The sequence below is a fragment of the Chiloscyllium plagiosum genome, chromosome 6 (genome assembly GCF_004010195.1).
Source record: "Chiloscyllium plagiosum isolate BGI_BamShark_2017 chromosome 6, ASM401019v2, whole genome shotgun sequence".
Lineage (NCBI taxonomy): Eukaryota > Metazoa > Chordata > Chondrichthyes > Orectolobiformes > Hemiscylliidae > Chiloscyllium > Chiloscyllium plagiosum.
The window spans coordinates 70,276,128-70,297,016 of NC_057715.1; the positions used below are offsets into that span (position 1 = coordinate 70,276,128).

The 20,889-nt window shown below is 38.7% G+C and overlaps 1 long non-coding RNA gene across 2 annotated transcripts in view; it reads right to left on the minus strand.

Annotated features, from left to right (window-relative positions):
* Nucleotides 1–245: 245 nt before the first annotated feature.
* LOC122550686 overlaps nt 246–20,889 on the minus strand; it is a 27,580-nt gene continuing 6,936 nt past the window's right edge. Inside the window, exons 2-3 of one of the 2 annotated variants that reach the window (XR_006311915.1) lie at nt 8,268–8,483; nt 246–584 (exon numbers count right to left, since the gene is read on the minus strand). This is a non-coding gene — a long non-coding RNA (uncharacterized LOC122550686). Of the gene's footprint in view, nt 585–7,630; nt 7,695–8,267; nt 8,484–20,889 lie in introns of those variants that run through there. The other variant, XR_006311916.1, reaches the window with a different exon arrangement.

Genomic DNA, 20,889 nt, shown 5'->3' on the forward strand with positions numbered 1-20,889 from the left:
CTTGGGACATAGGAGGTCACATCACCATACACAAACTGCTGAGGCAGTCAACTGCAAAGAGGACAGCCCTCCTCTCCACCACTCTGCCCACCAGCACCTCTTCTCCATGCTCTCAAAAAACAGGAGAACGTTCTTTCCTCTGGGTTACATGCTCAATAATAACAGTTGAGCTTCACAGTGTGAGAGACAGTTTCTTGCTTGTAGTGTCTGAAGTAGTGTGCAGCCGGACTTTAAATATGGTGCTATGGACAAGTACATTGGATGGGCCCAGCAGAGGCCCTTTGGCTGCTCAGTTCCCCAAAAACGATGGCACTCAAGATCCTGTGCATTATTAATAATGTGAAGGAGGGAGATTTGTGTGAGAAAGGTTGCTCTGAGCCATGGTGAACCAGGGACCATGAATCGCACACTTTAATTGCAAACAGAAAAATTCCATCCAAACGTTTCATTTTTGATACATAAGAATTGAACCACATAAATCAAACCGTGTTGTTCTCAGCTTGTATTGGAATGACCATCCAGTCTTGTACTCTCTTCTGGCCCTGCTCACTACAGGAATTGCAAATTTTGATGTCAACTGAGCCCTGAAACACACAAGATGAAAAATACATACCATGGTTATCACCCGTTATTAATCGTTCAAATCTAGTCACTGGTTGCAGTTTTATCAGCACTTTTGAGTTGGTACAAAGCTATTTAAAGAATGCCATATTACATTTATATGTCAGGCACATTCTCATTTGATCCCAGAATGCACAAAATCAATCAATTTAAAACACCACCATGATACCTTCTTATGATTCTTGGATTTTCTGTGAATGCAGGAATCTCCAAGATGGTGCTAAACCAAGATTCAGAAGTACTCAGGTAGTTTATTGAATCTTCTGAATAGCTTAACAGTTTGTTGTGGAGTTAACTTATACTTACGAGAAAATAGAAACTGTCACCTGCTTCATCTGAACAACATTATAGGTAGATTTCTTGAAGTGGTCCCAGATGAGGTAAAACCATAGATGTTATTGTCATAGAGATCTACAGCATAGAAAAAGGTCCTTGACCTCATCATGTCTAATCTGGTCAAAAACAACCTGATATATAAGTTGGTCTTTGAAGCCTAGAAAAATCTCTGCCAAGAATGGTGTTCAACTTATTCACTAAGTACATGCAGAACATTATTTTGGAACCATCTTATACATCACATTTTATAGTGAAGATATTTTTAAATCAACCTGTTTAAATGGTTTATTACACCTTTGGGTCTTCTGACTCAGATAAGGACATTACCACTACACTACAAGAGTTCAATATTCTATGGCACGTGTTTGCTTGACAAGCATGTACAATCTCAAACAGTTAGGCAAACACAGGAATAGAAAACATCATTTATGCCCTTTCACTATTTAATGAGATCATCACTGATTGATATCCTAATTTCCTAATAAAGAACATTGTGCCTTTGACCCATATTCCTTAGGACTATCAATCCATCAAAGCTCCATCAATCTCAGTATTAAAATTAGCAATTGCTCTATTAGTAACTGTTGCTTGTGGAAAATAATTTCAAACTTCTAATACGCTTTGCAAGAACTTTCCCTAATTTCACTAAAAAAAGGGACTGACTTTAACTTTTAGTCACAAGATTAACATCTTCCTAACTCTATGGAACAGCCCAGAAGACCATATAAGATCTTTATATGATGATAATAGAATTAGAAAAGGTCTCTTGTTATCTGTACTTGAACACAATAAATGATGCAGACATAGTATTTCTTCATTATAAATCATCCACGATAGGTACTTGATCACCACTATGAGAAGGGAAGAGTTACTAACATTTGGGATTTTGGGAAACCAGAGGGCAGCAGCTGGATGAAAGCCAGTTAGAGAGATTCTGTTCTCATCAACCATGAATGTGAGCTGCTTGATGAAGCCAGGGCTAGGAAAAGAAAACAATACATCGATTTCCCAAACTAGTTAGCTGTGGGAATCAATCTTAATGTGAAAGAAAGTCATGGGCTTCTCACATTTGAACAGAAACGCAAACTTGTGCAATTTCAGGCAGATAGTGGATCATCTTTTAACACAGTCAAGGCTTAAAGATTGGCTCAGCATGCCATGAAAGTTATGAGTGAAATTATTCCAGCTATTTAACTGTCCTGAGAGCTTAGGCAAAACAAAGCAGATTGGATAGAAAGAGGTACACTGTATCCCACCTGATGAATTGGAGAAAGCTAAAAAGTTCACATATACTGTATGACGTGAATTTGAAATACAGGCATTTAATCCAGGAAAAAATAAGTCCTTGTCTTTGTGGAGTGCCTAAGAGAAACAGGAAATCATTCAACGCCACATTTTGGATAAGTACCTCTGAATCCTATCTGATCAAGGGATCTTTTACAAGCTGAAAAGTAATGTAACAAATTGGACTTTTCATAAAAAAAGTGGGAAATTTTAGACATTCTTACTGAATTGAGCAGCATCTTTGTTAGTAAACCAATTTGATGCTGCCAATTTGCAATGAAATGGGAGGTGAGTGAGTGCCAAAATTGGAACGCTGCCTGCCCATTTGAAAGAATAAACAACTTGTTGGGCTTGTTAAGAAAGACCAATCAACTACAATTTTTCATTGCCCACTCCATTTTTTACTAGTTGCATGGAAAAATGTTAAGAGTGAATTATGCCAAGTACGTTCATGCGGTCCAAGGACAAATGAAAAAGCCAGCAAACAGTTCTATGGCTGCAAGTAGCAGCAAAGTCTGCCATTAAAGATGGCAGTGTTTGCTTGTTAATAGACTTTCTTTGTTCAAGTTCTCAATGCTTGATTCAATGTGTTGAAATGATAGGAAATACAAGCAGACCAAACACTTTTCATTCCACCTTCTTTACCAACCAGAAGCTGTAAAAGCGAGACCCTAAATCTGTTTTCTCTTATGTGCTACTCCAACTGAGTACTTCCAGCATTTTCACTTTTATTTCAAATTTTCAGCATCCACAGTATTCTCCCTGAGTGTTTAAGTTGAATTTTTATAAAACGATTAATGGTTTTGACTTTACTGCTCTTTCTTGTTCCCAGGACTAAACATTGTAATCACTGAACTTAATTGCACCATTATTTAACAATATAATGCATGCAGCAAGAAAATGCATGGAATTTTTGTTTTGAATTGGGTCATCCTCACGCTATCAATTTTACAGGTTTCCAGCAATGGTTCAAATGAGCAGGTCAAAAGTCCCAGGAAATTATACCGTTGCTAGAATAGCAGCATGAATGTGCAGGTTTTTAGTAGGATAGTTCAATTGTAGACATGGAAATGTTGTTCTTTCTAACTTTTATAACTAACAGCAGCTCTGAACAGTGGGAAGACTCCGAAATGGAAGAGATGAAATATAATTTCAGATATTAATATCAGCAAGAAACTGTTTTGTCTTTATTAAGAAATAGGGGTGGCATGGTGGCTCAAAGTGCCTAGAACCCAGCTTCGATTCTAGCTTCGGACGACTATCTGTGTGGAGTTTGCACATTCTCCCCATGTCTACATGGGTTTCCTCCAGTGCTCTGGTTTCCTCCCACAGTCCAAAGATGTGCAGGTTAGGTGGATTAGCCATGCTAAATTGCCCATAGTGTTCAGGGATGTGCAGGCTAGGTAGATTAGCCATGGTAAATGTGGAATTACAGGGATGGGTTAGGAGGGTGTGTCTGGGTGGATTGCCTTTCGGAGGGGTGGTGTGCACTCAGTGGGCTGAATGGTCTGCTTCCATACAGTAGAGTTTCAATGATTCTAATTGCAAAATAGTTTTTCTGTGTTAACAGTCTACACATTGTTCTAAGGGCTGTCTTACTCTCCCTCAGAGCACAATTTTGTAATTTATCGGACAGCAATAACATGTTGCCCTTTTGGTTAAACTAGTGAATGTCAACTCATGTTCAAAGAGAAAATAATTGGTATCTACCAGGTATTTTAATGTTCATAACCAAGGAAACGTAGAAAATGTACATTCTTACTGTCGAAGCTGGATATCTTATATTAATAAACCAATTAGTGTTCTGAAGATGCGCACTTTCACTTGACAATTGATATTTTTACATGAGCTTTCCATTTAATTAAAAGTAAATTCACAAGACATATTCTATTCTCCAGTATCTGACATATGGACTAAGGTTTCACTAATGCAATCCTATCATAATTAGATTTTTTGGCAGAAAAGATGATCTCTGAAATGTAGAATATGTGGGATCTATTTGTAGGAAAGATCATTAGTACCAAAAAAAATGAAGTTATAAGTTGGTGTGCTGTCCCAAAGGGTAAAAGCAGTTTTTCAAAAAGAATAATAATAATTGAAAATGAACTGATCTTACTGAGCCCTCATTTTGAAGTTTACAAGCTGAGTCAGAGCAGCATGATTCTTTTGTCAGTTTCATTGTTTTTCCTCCTGGAATATTTTAATGACAAATTACTTCTCTAGTAAGTAAAGCACATGGACATTCCAAACCACTTTGGGTGATTTCATTTTATTTTCTGTGCGTATATTCACATAAAGATATGTATTCGTAATCATTGGCACAAATCAGAAAGACAGCCAGCAGTTATTTTCTTTGGCTGGGAATCTTTTGCCTTATGCCAAGTACTGATCATACATGTTAATTTACATATTATACAAGTTTTAACTTGAGAACAAGTCAAAAGGTCTGCTAGTGCAAAATATTGTAACTTTAGATGTTGGTCTCTTACTTTGAGCACACCAGAGGCTTGAAAAATAGAACAAAATGCTCAAAAATGTAAAATTGGAAGGAACACTATAGTAATGACGGTGAGTTTCAAATTCCCATGACTTTTTTGTACAGATGTTTCTTCCTGATTGCCCATTAATGTTCCACCTCTAACTTTAAGGTTCTGCTCCCTTCTTCTGGTTCCCCAGCAAAGGAAGTAACTTCTTTGTTTAAATGCTATAAAATATTTGTATCATTTTCAATACCTTGATTTAGTTAACCGTCAACCTTAGCTCAAGAAAAAATACAGGTTTATGAAATGTGCCATCGTAATTCAACCAGTTTAGCCCCACCCAGCATTTGTGTGTGTGTGTGTGTGTATGGCTACGGCAATGGATAAATGGGCACCGCACAACAATCAACAGAGAGGAGTGTTCCCTCCCAGTTGGAGAACACTTCAGTGGTCCGGGAAATTCGACATCGGACCTTTGGGTGACCATCCTCCAAGGCAGACTTCGGGACAGGCAACAGCGAAAAGTGGCCGAGCAGCGGCTGATAGCTAAGTTCAGTATGCATAAGAATGGCCTCAACCGGGACCTTGGGTTCATGTCACACTACAGGTGACCCCATTGCACTATACACACACACAGACACTTCAAAATATACACTCACACAGAGATACTCCTACACACACACACACACTCCCAAACTCACACATGCACCCTTTCAGAGACTTATAGCCCTTTACACTCACATACACACATACACTCTCTCACAGACACTCACAATCACTCCCCACCCCCCCCCACTCATACACATACCCACATGCATATGTAAGTTTGTGGGGTGAATTTGTACTTGCAGAGTTACATTGTACTTTGCTCAAAAACTGCATGAATCCATGTAAGATTCTGTTAATTCATTGTTAAGATTAGAATCAGTCTAAACATTATGGCACAGACAGCAGCACACAGGGGTGCTAACACCTTCAATACATTATCTGGGCTAACAATAATTGTTAAAGTTAACCTGAGAATGTAACTTTTTAAAAAAGTTTTGCAAATGACACATGAAAGAAGTGAAACTAACATGGTCATTCTAACAGATGACAGACTTAACAAACAATCAAGGTATTTTTCTATGTATAATTTCAGTTTCATCACACTGTAAACTTTTGCTATAAATTCTGTCTTACAATTGTATACTCCACAACCACCTGATGAAGGAGCAGCACTCCAAAAGCTAGTGTTTCCAATTAAACCTGTTGGACTATAACTTGCTGTTGTGTGATTTTTAACTTTGTACGCCCCAGTCCAACACCGGCATCTCCAAATCATTGCATTTCTATTGTAGCTTTGATATACTAATGCATCATAAGGCATTTCATATGTGAGGTAGGAGGCAAAAATTTGACATCACGCAAATTGGCCAATGTAGGGTGCCTGGGATTTATGAACAGTTCAAGACAGATCATGGACTAATATTGCACCAACCAACCAGATGGATTCTTTATTGAAAAGAGACTATTTCTTAGGCTTTGCCTACTTCTTCTTACAGAGCCACCTAACGGTGTTGTTCAGCATGACAGCTTTAAGTGAACTCATACAGCTTTGAAATTCAAAATATTACAGCACTGAATCCCTCCCTTCTCAGTAAATGAGAGATATGGCATGTTTCAGTGACTTGTCTCCATATGTTCTCCATTATATACAAGGAGATGAAAGATTTGCCCACTGTGATAAAGCTGTGTAATATATTATAATCATCATTTGGACATTTGCATTTTAAAAATAGAGGTACGTGTTTATTTTCAATTCAATGAAAATAATGTTTTTTTACAAGTCAGAAGGTCATTTGGAAAAGTGACCTAATTTCAAATAAAGTGCATGACTTAGTAATTACCAGATATCTGTGACATTAGTTGATGACGTGTTTACACTATTGAGTTTACAACTTATAGATAAACAAATGACCAGGAACTAATAGTATTTTATTTGAGGTAAAAACAATGACTGCAGATGCTGGAAACCAGATTCTGGATTAGTGGTGCTGGAAGAGCACAGCAGTTCAGGCAGCATCCGAGGAGCAGCGAAATCGACGTTTCGGGCAAAAGCCCTTCTTGATGAAGGGCTTTTGCCCGAAACGTCGATTTCGCTGCTCCTCGGATGCTGCTTGAACTGCTGTGCTCTTCCAGCACCACTAATCCAGTATTTTATTTGAGTTCAGTTCACAAGAATCAGGTTTAGCTTCGTGCTATCAGAAGAACAGAATACTGTAATACAGTTTCAGTTCAGGAGAGCAGTATCCTTCTTGCAGAAGGACAGGTTAGTCTGTGAAACCTCCATACTGAAAGAGATTGTAATAACCTTTTGAGCTGTCAGAAGTGAAAAGAGATACATTTCAGAACTGAATGGAGTTTCAAGCCATCAGAACTGAAAAGAACCTTAAAGATGTACAAAAAGGAAAACTGAAATTCGTCAGTTAAATAAGGAATTAAAGACTTAAGTGATCTGTCTTTGGGATTCAGTATCGGAAAATGACATTGCACAGAAAAACATGGAGCACATGTTTGCTGTTTATGTTGACATCCTTTCAGATTAACCTGCATATGCACATATGCAGCTTTTTTCTGTGTAAAAAGATCTTTGTTGAAAATCATTTGCAGCCTTGTATGAATATGTTTAGTAACTAACCACTATGGTAACTGGAAAAGGTAAAATCTTAATTTTTTTCCAAGCTTCCTTCTTGAAAGAAGACTTGAACTGTCCTCATCCACCACCAACCTTCTCTGCCTCGCTGAGCTTATCCGCACTTTTAACAACTTTTCTTTTTATTTTCTTCAGGTTAAAGGTATGGCTATGGTGTACATACACTGGCCATAATTATGCCTGTCTCTTTGTGGGATACATGGAAAATTTCTTGTTCCAGTTCTACTCAGGTTTCTCCGATACATCGATGACATCAGTGGTGCTGCATCCCTCTCTATCTGGAATTGAAATCATCAAAGATAGAATCACAGTCAATCAATCATAGAGCCCCTACAGTGTGGAAACAGGCCATTTGACCCAACAAGTCCACACCGATCCTCCGAAGAGTAACCCACTCACACCCATAACCCTACTCTGTTACTGTATATTGACCCCTGACTAATGCACTTTACCCACACATCCATGAAAACTATGAGCAATTCAGCATAGTCAATTAACCTAACCTGCACATCTTTAGATTGTGGGAGGAAATCAGATCACCCGGAGGAAACCCACGCAGACATGGGGAGAATGTGCAAACTCCACACAGGCAGTCACCTGAAGCTGGAATCGAACCCAGATCCCTGGCACTGTGAAGCAGCAGTGCTAACCTTGTCACTGTACTTCCAATTTCCATCCTTCCCCCATTTTCACCTGGTTCACCTCTAATTCCCCACTTTCCTTCTTCAATATCTCTCTCTGAATGAATAAATGATTTATTGTCACATATATCAGAAGGGACAATGAAATGTGTTCTACCACCATATTTGTCGTCAGCTTGAGTTACAAAAGAATAAAAATAATGTACTTACATAGAGTTCATCTTCATCATCTGGGGCTCCAATCACGGTTCTAGGACTTTTGCAAGGTCTCAGCTCCAGGTTCTCGCTCCAGGTCTACCACAGCCAGGAGACCCCGCTCTGCCATTGCTGCATCTAATGCCTCACTGCCAATTCCAAGAGTCCATGCATTGGGCCTACGAAGCTAGGAGACCCCACCATAGTCACGCTGACATCGCTCCAGCTTCTCTGCTACATAAGGAAGATGAAGAAAAGAATAAGAAAAAGAAAAAAGATCAAAAGGCGAGAGAGAGAGAGAAAAATAAGAATGAAGCTGGTCTGGACCAGACAGGTCTTTTCATTTCACCAGTATACAATCAGCAACCCCTTTGTATGCTTCCCTTTTTTTTCTCTCTTTTTTTCTGGTCACTGCCTCCATCTATTCATCTCATTCCTTTCTACCATCCCACCCCCCTCCACCCCACTCATTTCAAAAGCAAAAATATCACCATTTCTCAGCTGTTTTCAGTTCTGACAAAGGGTCACTGGACTTGAAACGCTGAGTCTGATTTCTTTTCACAGATGCTGTCAGACTTGCTGAGTTTTCTCCAGCAATTTCTGTTTTCGTTCCTTATCGGTTGAGCCCAGAATAAAATCAAGCTCAGTTGGAAACAGATATTCAGTAAGATTGATTTTCCTAGCAGCTAGAGTTCATCAGTATCGTTAGTAGTTAAACCAGGTGAAGTAACCAGATTCTTCACAGATTACGGAAAGGTAAATATGCAGTGACAGAAAAACAGATTCATACCAAATTCCATGGTTAGAAGACTATTGATTGGGTTGGCAGTGCCTTATTCTTTCTTAAGGTTAATTTATTGAGGGGGTACTGGCAAGTGTCATTCACATTAAGGGTTAAGGAGCCCTACTTTTGTCATACCAAATGGGTTGGCTATATCATTTTTTAAAAATAATGCCTGAAGTACCTTCCAAAGGCTCATGAATCAAGTCATAGCTGAAGTCTGTGCCTGGTTTATTTGGGTAATATTGAAATGTATAGTAAGACATGGAAAGTGCATGTGAGACAAGTAGAAGATCTGTGCAAGCAATTACATTTGGATGACATAGTATTAAATTTAGTCAACAGTGAATTTGCAGAAGCAAGGGTAGCTTAACTTGGACAAATCATAGGACAAGGACAGGTATTGCCAAGAACAGTAAAAGTGAAAGTTCTAATAGAATTCCCTGTTCCTAAAACTAAATGAGAAATCATTAGGATTTTAGCAATTTGGGGATTTTAATGGAAATTTGTGTGCAATTACAGCACAATAATTGTACCTTTAACAAAAATTGTTAAGGAAATAAGCAAAAGTGGTATGGTCAGAAGAGTGACAGACAGTCTTTGAGAATCCTAATCATAGAGTCATACATAGAAACAGGTCCTTTGGTCCACCATCTCTAAGGCAACCAACAAACACCAAATTACACTAATCCCATTTACCTGCACAGTGCAAAGCTTATGATGCCCTGGCATTTTAAGTGCTCATCCAGACGCTTCTTAAATGTTGCAAGAGTACCTGCCTCCAGTATCCACTCAGGCAGTATGTTCTATATTTCTTTCACCCTCCGGATGAAAAAATTTTTTTCCTCAGATCTCTTCTAAACCATATACTTCACACTGTGAACTTGTGCCCTCCAGTCTTAGATACATCTGCTATGGGGAAAAGATTTTCACGATCTACCCTGTCTATGCCTTCATAATTTTATATACCTCAGTCAGATCCACTCTCAGCCTTCTCTGCTCCAAGAAAAACCATCCCAGCCTATCCATGTATTTCCTCATAACTGAGACCTTTAATCCCAGGCAACATCCTGGTGAATCTCTTCTGCACTCTATCCAGTGCAATCACATCCTTCTAATAGTGTGGCCACTAGAACTGCATACTGCATTCCATCTGTGGCCTAATTAATGTTTTATAAAGTTAGAATAAGACGTCCTTGCATCTGTATTTTACGCCCCATCTAATGAAGGCAAACATCCTGCATGCCTTCTTCATCACCCTCTCCATTTGTGCTGACACCTTCAGGGATCTGTGGACTTGTTCGTTGGTAGTTCCTAGAGACCTACCATTCATTGTGTATATCCTTCCCTTATTAGACGTCCCAAAATGCATCATCTTGCACATATCAGGATTAAATTCCATCTGCAATTGCTCTACCCAATTTACCAGCTGATCAATATCAGACTGTAGCCTGAGACCATTCTCCTCACTATTAACAACACCACTAAATTTCATACCATCTGCAAATTTACTAATTAAATCTCCAGATTAACTGAACCAGAATTGGCTGCCTCTAATTTTTCTGGACTTTGAAAATGGCAATTGATGCTGGTGACTTGGGGTAGGTGCAATCTTGTTTCAGCATGGTGAATGAGGAATACAGAAGTCAGTAAGGTTTTTCAAAGAAATTAGATCACTTTTAGAAGAAGTCCTCAATTATAGAAAAGACGATTTTGAGATTATTATTGGCTGTTCAGCACTTTGAAGTTTATGCCCACCACCTAAAGAAAGAAACAAAGTAGACCATAATTCACTAGCATTCATTGAACCATTTAAAACTCAAAATGCAAGACTATTCAGATGGAGTCTGTTGTTTCAAGATTATTCATAATTCTGAAACTGCTCTGGAGTGTAAAATTATGGTATAAATTAGATTTAAGAAATGTTGAAATATTGTATAGAATATTATGGGGAGGATGTGAGAAAGAAGAACAAATGTATGGTTCATAGTTAGTCATTTGTATGTCACCTTGTGATAAAACATGTTTATGAAATGGTGATTCATCTCTTATAGGGTGGAGGCATGTAAAGACAGTAGAATTTTATTTTGTGTTTTTGATTGCAGAGAAAGAACTGATTTAAAATTAAGGACTGTGGAAGCAACTGTTCTGCTTTTAAAACAAGTTACTGAAAGAGTCATTTACGGTATTTTCACTCATGCTTTGTTCAATCAATGGAGGAAGATGTTTGTAGACAGCACAATACTGGTAGCCCATTGGTTAGTACAATTGTGACAAATCATGGATGGCAAAGGTCATCAGTCTGACAACAACTCTCTAATTGCTTCCTGGGTGGCTGTACGGTTTGTCCCTGTGAATGATACAGAGGAGACATCTTTGAACTGCAGGAAAAGAAGGTCAGGTGAGTCATCTACTCTGCAGAAAAATACCTGAAACAGGTAGAAACCCAGTTATCTTCTCCCCCAGTTGTAGTTAGTTGTTGCCATTAACCAGTTACTAACGGACTTTGTGTTAGTATTCCAAATGCCCTTAGCCTCCTGCAAAGAAGAGAAAGAACCTGGAGAAAGAAGACTGAAGAGCTGAAAATCTTGACAAGCCAAAAGAAACAGCCCAATAAACCCTGTGAACCAATGCATTTAACTGTGTTCCTCTGTTTATTTCCCTCCGCCTATAAAACCAATATTTGTTTTTTTCTCTGTTCTGTCTATATATATATATATGTATAAAGTTAAAAATCACACGACACCAGGTTATACTCCAACAGTTTTATTTGGAAGTACAAGCTTTCAGAGCGCTGCTCCTTCATCAGGTAGCAAGTGGAGTAGGATCATTGGACACAGAATTTATAGCAGAAGATCATAGTGTCATACACTGATGCAATATATTGAAAAAACCTAAATTGCTGTTAAACCTTTCATCTTTTAGAATGGGTGCAGGTTTTGATTCATTAATATGTAAATCCCAGAACTTCTTTCAAGTCACATTCCCGAAATAACTTAAGATCTCATAAAGAAAAGGTGACAATCTCAGCACAGACAATGCATTAAAAGGTGTGAAGTTAGAGTCTGCATGTATTCCAATCTAGAGTCAGACCAGTTCCATTTCCAAAATGGAATTTATAAAATGTCACATGGATTATAAACAAATATTGACTACCTACAGATTGTGTGCTTTTTGAAAAAAAATAGAATGCATCAGCAAATACAATTCTGTAAATGCAAAATCATCCCATAGACTTATATACATGCATGTGAGGGGGACAGAGAGGGAGAGAGAGTGTGTGTGGGAGAGAGGGAAAGAATGTGAGTGTGTGTGCATGCTTGATAGAATGTGTGGATGAGTGTGATGGAGTATATGCCTGTGAGAGGGTGTGCGCATGTTTGTGCACCTGAGAGAGCATGTGCCTGAGACAAGGTCTGCGTGAGAGTGTGAGTATGTAAGAGTGTGTGAATGGGTGTGAGAGTTTGTACAGTGTAGTGGGGTCACCTGTAGTGTGACATGAACCCAAGGTCTCAGTTGAGCCATCCTCATGGGTACTGAACTTGGCTATCAGCATCTGCTCAGTCATTCTGTGTTGTTGCGTATCCCAAAGTCCGCCTTAAGTTATCTCAGGAATGTGACTTGAAAGAAGTTCTGGGATTTATATATTAATGAATCAAAACCTGCATCCCCTTCTAAAAGATGAAAGACTTAATAGCAATCTAGGTTTGTTTAATATATTGGATCAGTGTATGACACTATGATCGTTTGCTATAAATTCTGTGCCCTATGACCCTACTTCTCTAGGTACCTGATGAAGGAGCAGCGCACAGAAAGCTTGTACTTCCAAATAAACCTGTTGGACTATAGAAGGGTCACTGGACCCAAAATGTCAACTCTGCTTTCTCACCACAGACAGAATATGGCATTTGTTATCATTAAAAGGAAGGGGGTGCGTGGGAGGTGCTTAGAATCTCTAGAAGCAGGCCATTTGGCCCAGCAAACCCACCCAGACCCTCCCCCCTCATCCTATCCCTGTAACCCTGCATTCCCCATGGATAATCCACCTAGTCTGCACATCCCTCGACACTATGGGTAATTTAACATGGTCAATCCTCCTAACCTGCACATCTGTGGACTGTGGGAGGAAACCAGAGCACCTGAAGGAAACCCACGCAGATACAGGGAAAATGTATAAACTCCACACAGACAGTCACCTGAGGTTGGAATCAAACCTATGTTCCTGGCAACTGTGAGACAGCAGTGTTAACCACTGAGCCACTCTATGTGCCCTGTCATCATTTTTTTTGTGTTCAATGGTCTTCTCTGTGGATGCCTCCAGTAATCCATTGAAGCCTCTGTCAGGACCAGATGTCTCATCTAAAAACAGGCAAAAAAGTTAAGTTACAGAAATCTTCGCAGGCAATGTAAATGCATTCAGTGTTGATGTTAAATGGAAGATCTGGGTCATTAGTAATTTTCCTTATTCTGTTTGTGTAGTTTATCTCCCTTAATTCCATCTGTATGTTCCAAGATTTATTTCACTTTCTATATGTCATTTAAATTTTCCACTTCATAGTTTCTAGTTTGGAGCCTGCATGTCTCAATGCCAATTATTCAGTCTGATTGGCTTCACTGATGCCACAGATCTCCTACAAATGTGACTGTGCTAAAAAGGATGCTGGGCTAGAACAAAGATCCTTTGCCAAACTCTGCGAAATGCCATTCCTTTGGTGTTGATTCCAAAATCCAAGCCTAAATGTATATCCACTAAGCCTTTCTGAAGTGAGAAGTGGGACTGGGCATTTGCCCATGTATTTGTGTTGCATTTGTATTACATCAAAAATAAGAAACATATAGGATTTTAAAAAATATATTGTACTAATTGTATCTTACTTAGGTCACTATGCCCCCAAGTCAAGGGAGAGTTTGAGAAGGAAAGATCAGCCAGTACAGGAGTTGAATCCAATTTGTTGACATTGTAAACCAGTTCACCAGCTAACTGAGCTAACCAACCCCGACTAGACTACGGTATCTGAAAATAATATTCTTTTCTGTCACAAATTCTTGTTTCAGTTTTATTAAATATTTTTTATGGTATTAAGTATTCACATAGAATAGCTTAAGGATTGTTAGCAGATATTTTAGGTAAATGGTACACTTCTGTGTAGGATACAAACACAAAATGATTAGTAAAGTAATTCTTCCCTCTGGTGGACAATTGTTGCATGAACCATTAAGATGCTTGTTATAGATTGTAATAAAGTTGCAATAGTGATTCTGTTGTTCCACTTAATGTTGCCTATTAAATGTTTTTTAAATATTATGACATATCCATCAAATTTTATCATTTGACTACATAGTTCAATTTCTTTTACTTTATCCAATCTATCATGACTTTGTTATGGACAGGCGAAACAGGTAAATAGAACTCTTTTCTCACTTGTCCTTCCATCCACAACTAGTTACATAGGTGTTTTTTACTTTCTGTCTCTCTTTTGAAATGGGCTGTAGTTTATTTCCTCAAAACTCTCTGTTTGTGAAGTCTAATTTTAAAGTGACCCACAGCAATTTCTCTTTTGGGTTAAACATAAATACAGATTATTCAAGCATTCAAGCCTGGGGATAATTACCACAATAAACACACATTTTTCAATCAAATACAAGGTTTATTTTAGAGTTAGGAAGTTTTAGGTGAACAAAAGGAAGGCTGAGCCATGCCTGGAGTGTGAGTGTGGTGTCACCAGTTAGATTCTTAACAGACTGACTCAATATTTACAGCAGATTGCTTTTTATCAGCTGGAGACGAGGTTTCAGAAATGCTAAAATGTAAACAATGTTTTTAAAAAAAGTTTTTCTTCAAAGAATGTGACAAATAACTTAGATAATGGAACAGTTTCTAAGCCCCATTATGTGAGCTAGATGGTGGGCTGTTAGCATCTTTTTATGCATAATGAATTTTGATTGCTCTCTCTGTTTACCAGACCCTGCTGGGGGAGAGAAATCATCTACTGCTTATTTATGCCTCTTGACTCAAAAATCCCCACAATGCAAGGGTCTGATTCCAGGAGATGATGTCTGAGCTCTGTCCTGATAATTGCTAATTGGAACTTTCCAGAAATTGTAGTCAACTTCCATCATGTGATTGGCAGTCTTGTTTTAAGATAGCCATGTCCATTTTAAAATTCACCAAGAGAATATTTATGATCTCTCGGGTTTTGTGGATTTGATAACTGTCATTAAGAATATAGAAAGCAAACTAAAGAGAATAAAAGTATTGACGACATTGCCGAGGTACTTCAAAATCATGGGATTGCTCTATACTGTTTCTGCATAACAGAAGTTTTTTTCAAAGTGAAATGAAGTGGAAAGGGAAATATAATAAAACATGTCAGATTTGGCATCCATTATAATGTAGTTCAAGATACTGCAAATTTGCTTACAATGCATGGGTTCTCGTATCCCTGATACAGGTAAATCTTTACTTAAATCTTAAATTTGCTTGTTAAAACTTGGAATTTAGTTCAGCAATAACATGGTCCAAATATGACATGGTTTGACATTTTGGACCTTAATTTTTGCATTACATCAGACTTCCATTCCATCATGTTTTGCTCCTTGTTTGCTTGCAAAAGTGTTCCATTCATAATGCAATACTAACTTAATGTTTTTATTATGATGTTATATTACCAAGCAAAATAGCATATTGCTGACATGACTGATAACATTACAGATTTAGTTGTTGGGAAATTAAAATCAATTGCAAACCATCCTTAATCCAACCAAAGAAACTCTTATCCTGCATACAAGTAAATTTCACTTGTATTTATTTTTCTCAATTATCTTCAATATGTACAGAAAAGAATATCTTAGTGTACCTTAACTATAACTTGCCAATGGATTCTTACTCTCAATATTCACTTGTAGTGATTTACTTCCATATATTCTGCTCTGCTCCAGTCGCCTTCCTCAAATTGATGCTTGTACAATCTTCCAATATCTTAAGATACTTATTCTGAGTTTCTATTTGTGAATCAGACTGGATGTAGTCAGACATTTTGAAATAGAATTAAGCCTGCCATATTTTCTACAGTAATCTGAAGTACCAAATTGGATCAGATTTCTTAAATTACAATTTTTGGTAGTTTGTGATTATTTACAATCAAGTTCCCAAAAATTCTTCTATAGCATAAGAGTTATGAAGATATTTGTAAATATTAGCTTTCAAAAATAATTTACTGTTTTATAAAATTGCTATGGGTTCCTTAAGTCTCTATACATCCACATAATTTACAAGTGGTCTTTCTGCATCAACTTTCTCCTTTATTATTAGTAAATCTGTAGATCTGTTAACAGTAAATACCAATAAAGTTAATATTTAAGTCTGTTAAATAAGAATGGATTTAAAATTAGACAATTGTAAGTGATGTTCCTTTTCTTTAACATACCTGCTTCATTTCTTTTTCTGTGTACTCAAAGTTCATGCTAAGTTTTGTGGACAGCAGGCAACCTGCATTGCCTTACTCAGGTGATAATTCTATGTTTGTCTAAATATCAATTTTTTTCAAGTTACTTGACCATAGTGGAGAGCACTACAGCTGACCCCAATCCCATTCTTATAAGTGCACTTTCAGTAAGTTCACTGGATATTAATCAGATATTGATTAATCTCAGCAATAATTCTGGTTATTGACATTTTCTCTCCCTATTTAAGAATCGTGGTCTATTGTCTCACCTGTGCTGAAATCATAGATTGGAGAATAAAGCAAAGAATATCTAGTTTCTGTATTTCAGTAACATACCAAATTATGGCTTCCTAAACCTTCATAACCCAGTAGTCTTGTGGTTGTCAGCTCCGAGGCGCAATGGATGCTGTGGAGCTCTGAAGTCTGAGTACTAAAAGCTACAAGGCCAATTTAAATTGTCAGATTATTTTTAAAGTAGATGTGATCTACTCAGATATCTGAGTACTAAGGTCTGAGTTCTAAAAGCTAAATGGCCAATTTAAATTGTCAGATTGTCTTTAAAGTAGATGTGACTACTCAGCTAAACCTTGAAGCTTGAATGTTGTGTGAAAAAAACTGTAGTTGCCTCCTTGCACCTGTCTCACAGATCTCTACCCCTGTCACAACAATCCCAGAAATCATGGCTAGTGTCAAGCCCAACTCGGGTTACAACAGGAAAGATTTGGAAACCGTTGCTCAATATTATTCTGGGCCACTGAAAGACCCATTGTAGCAATGGTTAAGACACTCACATTCATTATTTAAAACAGATGTTGCTGAAGAAATTCTGGCAGTGTCTGTGGAGAGAAAGAGCTGGAAATGTGTTGCTGGAAAAGCGCAGCAGGTCAGGCAGCATCCAGGGAACAGGAGAATCGACGTTTCGGGCATAAGCCCTTCTTCAGGAATCCCTTTCTTGAAGAAGGGCTTATGCCCGAAACGTCGATTCTCCTGTTCCCTGGATGCTGCCTGACCTGCTGCGCTTTTCCAGCAACACATTTCCAGCTCTGATCTCCAGCATCTGCAGACCTCACTTTCTCCTCTGTGGAGAGAAAGCAGAGCTAATGTTTGGGTTTAGTGACCCTTGTTCCCATCTGCTTAGTTTCTCCAGCAATTTCTGTTTTTGTTTGTTTAGATCTCTTGCATCCACAGTTCTTTGTTTTGTTATCACATTCATTTAGCCTTGCCCACAGTCAGAAGTCATAACTGGTGAAGCAAATATTGTATCCTTACATTCATGCTCCAATCAGCAAATGGGATTTATTTGCTGGCTGACAAAGTTTAACTTTTAAAACTGGATGCAATCAGAAAAAAAGGCAATAGCAAATACTACAATGCTGAAGCAAGTTGGTTGACAGCAATGAGGTATCTATTCATTCCAAAACAAGGAATATTTTATGCTACCCTCTTCAAGGCTAGCCCTTTTCCATTTTGCATTGACTGTCACAACTGCATTCATCCACAACTTTGGGTTATTAAAACGAATGGATTGAAAATTGTATAGTTGTTTCTTTCTTCAGTAAACATAGTCATTGTGAGCAATGCCTCAGTAGACTCACTAATAAACTTTGTCAGCCAGCAAATAAATCCCATTTGCTGATTGGAGCATGAACGTAAGGGTACAATATTTGCTCCACTACTATGAAGTCACTGAACTCGGAAATGACCCAGATGACTAGTTAAAGAAGCCACTCAGATCAGAGGGGTCTCCCACACACTCCACAGAACATCAGGACCAAGAAGCAGGAACCTTGGGAGCAGGATGTACAGCCTCAACTCCAGATCAACCAGCTGTAGTCAGGGTAGTATACACTTTCTAACATCTTGCGTTCCAAAAGCAGATATTAAACCGGTGTGTAGTCATAGACAGTTGAGAGCTGTAACGTTACTTGGGATATCAGAGGGAAAGACTGGTTTTGTAACATTTTAATATATATAAAATATATATTACAAAAAACTTGTGTCTCAGTGAAAATAAACCACATCTCATGGTAACCCACCTCTCATTATTAGTGCAAAACAGGTCCCATGTAAGCAAGTAGATCAGATCATATGACAACAAAGCTTACAATATCTCTCGGCATCTCAGTGCTCTCTAATTTCTTATCATTTAAGTAATTTTTTTTATTCCTGTTGAAATGGATTATTCCACATTTCCCCCATTATACTATCTTTGCCACATTTTTGTCCACTCAGTTAACCATCTATATCTTTCTGTAGTCTCCTTTACCCTCTTCACAATTTACCTTCCTTAATAACTTTGTGTTACGAGGAAATTTGACATCCATACTTTCTATCCTTCATCTAAGTCATTTATATAAATTGTAAACAGTTGAGGTTCCAGTATCGATCCCTGTGACATACCACTTGTTACATTTTGCCAAATTGAAAAAATCTATTCAAATACATTCTCTTATCCTTGTTAGCCAATCTTCGATCCATGCCAACATGCTATTCTCAACACCATGAGCTCTTATTTTCTGCAAAAATATTTGATGCGGCACCTTATCAAATGCTTTCTGAAAATCTGTGTACACTACATCCACTGGTTTCTGTTACTTCCTCAATAAATCGGTTAAATATCCTTTCCCTCTCATAAAACCATTGTTGACTCTCCTTGATGACCTTAACCTTTTCCAAGTGCCCTGCTAAATTTTTTAAGTAATAATTTCGAACATTGAGCCATAAAGATGTACAGCATGGAAACAGACCCTTCAGTCCAACCCGTCCATGCCAACCAGATTCCCAACTCAATCTAGTCCCACCTGCCAACACCTGTCCCATATCCCTCCAAACCCTTCCTATTCATATACCTATCCAAATGCCTTTTAAATGCCTCCACCTCTCGCAACTCATTTCATACACGTACCACCCTCTGTGTGAAAAGGTTGCCCCTTAAGTCTCCTCTCACCCTATGCCCTCTAGTTCTGAACTCCCCCACCTCAGGGAAATGACTGTCTATTTATCCTATCCATGCCCCTCATGATTTTGTAAACCTCTATAAGGTCACCCCTCAGCCTCCGATGTTCCAGGGAAAACAGCCGCAGCCTGTTCAGCCTCTCCTCAAATCCTCCAACCCTGGCAACATCCTTGTAAATCTTTTCTGAACCCTTTCAAGTTTCACAACATCTTTCCGATAGGAAGGAGACCAGAATTGTACGCAATATTCCAACAGTGGCCTACCCAATGTCCTGTACAGATGCAACATGACCTCCCAACGTCTGTACTCAGTACTCAGTCTGTACTCTGAACAATAAAGGAAAGCATAAAGCGCCTTTTTCATTATCTTATCTATCTGCGAGTCCACTTTCAAGGAGCTATGAACCTGCATACCAAGCGCCTTTTTCATTATCTTATCTATCTGCGAGTCCACTTTCAAGGAGCTATGAACCTGCACTCCAAGGTCTCTTTGTTCGGCAACACTCTCAAGGACCTTACCATTAAGTGTATAAGTCCTTCTAAGATTGCTTTCCCAAAATGCAGCACCTCGCATTTATCTGAATTAAACTCCATCTGCCGCTTCTCAGCCCATTGGCCCATCTGAGCAAGATCCCATTGTAGTCTGAGGTAACCTTCTTCGCTGTCCACTACACCTCCAATTTTGGTTTTATCAGCAAACTTATTAATTATACCTCTTATGCTCACATCCAAATCATTTATATAAATGATGAAAAGAAGTGGACCCAGCACCGATCCTTGTGGCACTCCACTGATCACAGGCCTCCAGTCTGAAAAACAACCCTCCACCACCACCCTCTGACTTCTACCTTTGAGCCAGTTCTGTATCCAAATGGCCAATTCTCCCTGTATTCCGTGAGATCTAACCTTCCTAACCAGTCTCCTATGGGGAACCTTGCCGAACGCCTTACTGAAGTCCATATAGATCACATCTACCGCTCTGCTCTCATCAATCCTCTATGTTTCTTCTTCAAAAAACTCAATCAAGTTTACGAGACATGATTTCCCACACACAAAGCCATGTTGACTATCCCTAAACAGTGCTGAAAATGTGTTGCTGGAAAAGCGCAGCAGGTCAGGCAGCATCCAAGGAACAGGAGAATCGACGTTTCGGGCATAAGCCCTTCTTCAGGAATGAGGAAAGTGTGTCCAGCAGGCTAAGATAAAAGGTAGGGAGGAGGCACCACGTTAGCCAACCTCCAGTCTTCTAGCACCTCACCCGAGACTATCAATGAAACAAATATTTCAGTAAGAGCCCCAGCAATCACTTGGGGGAGGGGCGTTGGAAATGCGATAGGTGGAAGGAGGTCAAGGTGAGGGTGATAGGCCGGAGTGGGGTGGGGGCGGAGAGGTCAGGAAGAAGATTGCAGGTTAGGAAGGCGGTGCTGAGTTCGAGCGATTTGACTGAGACAAGGTG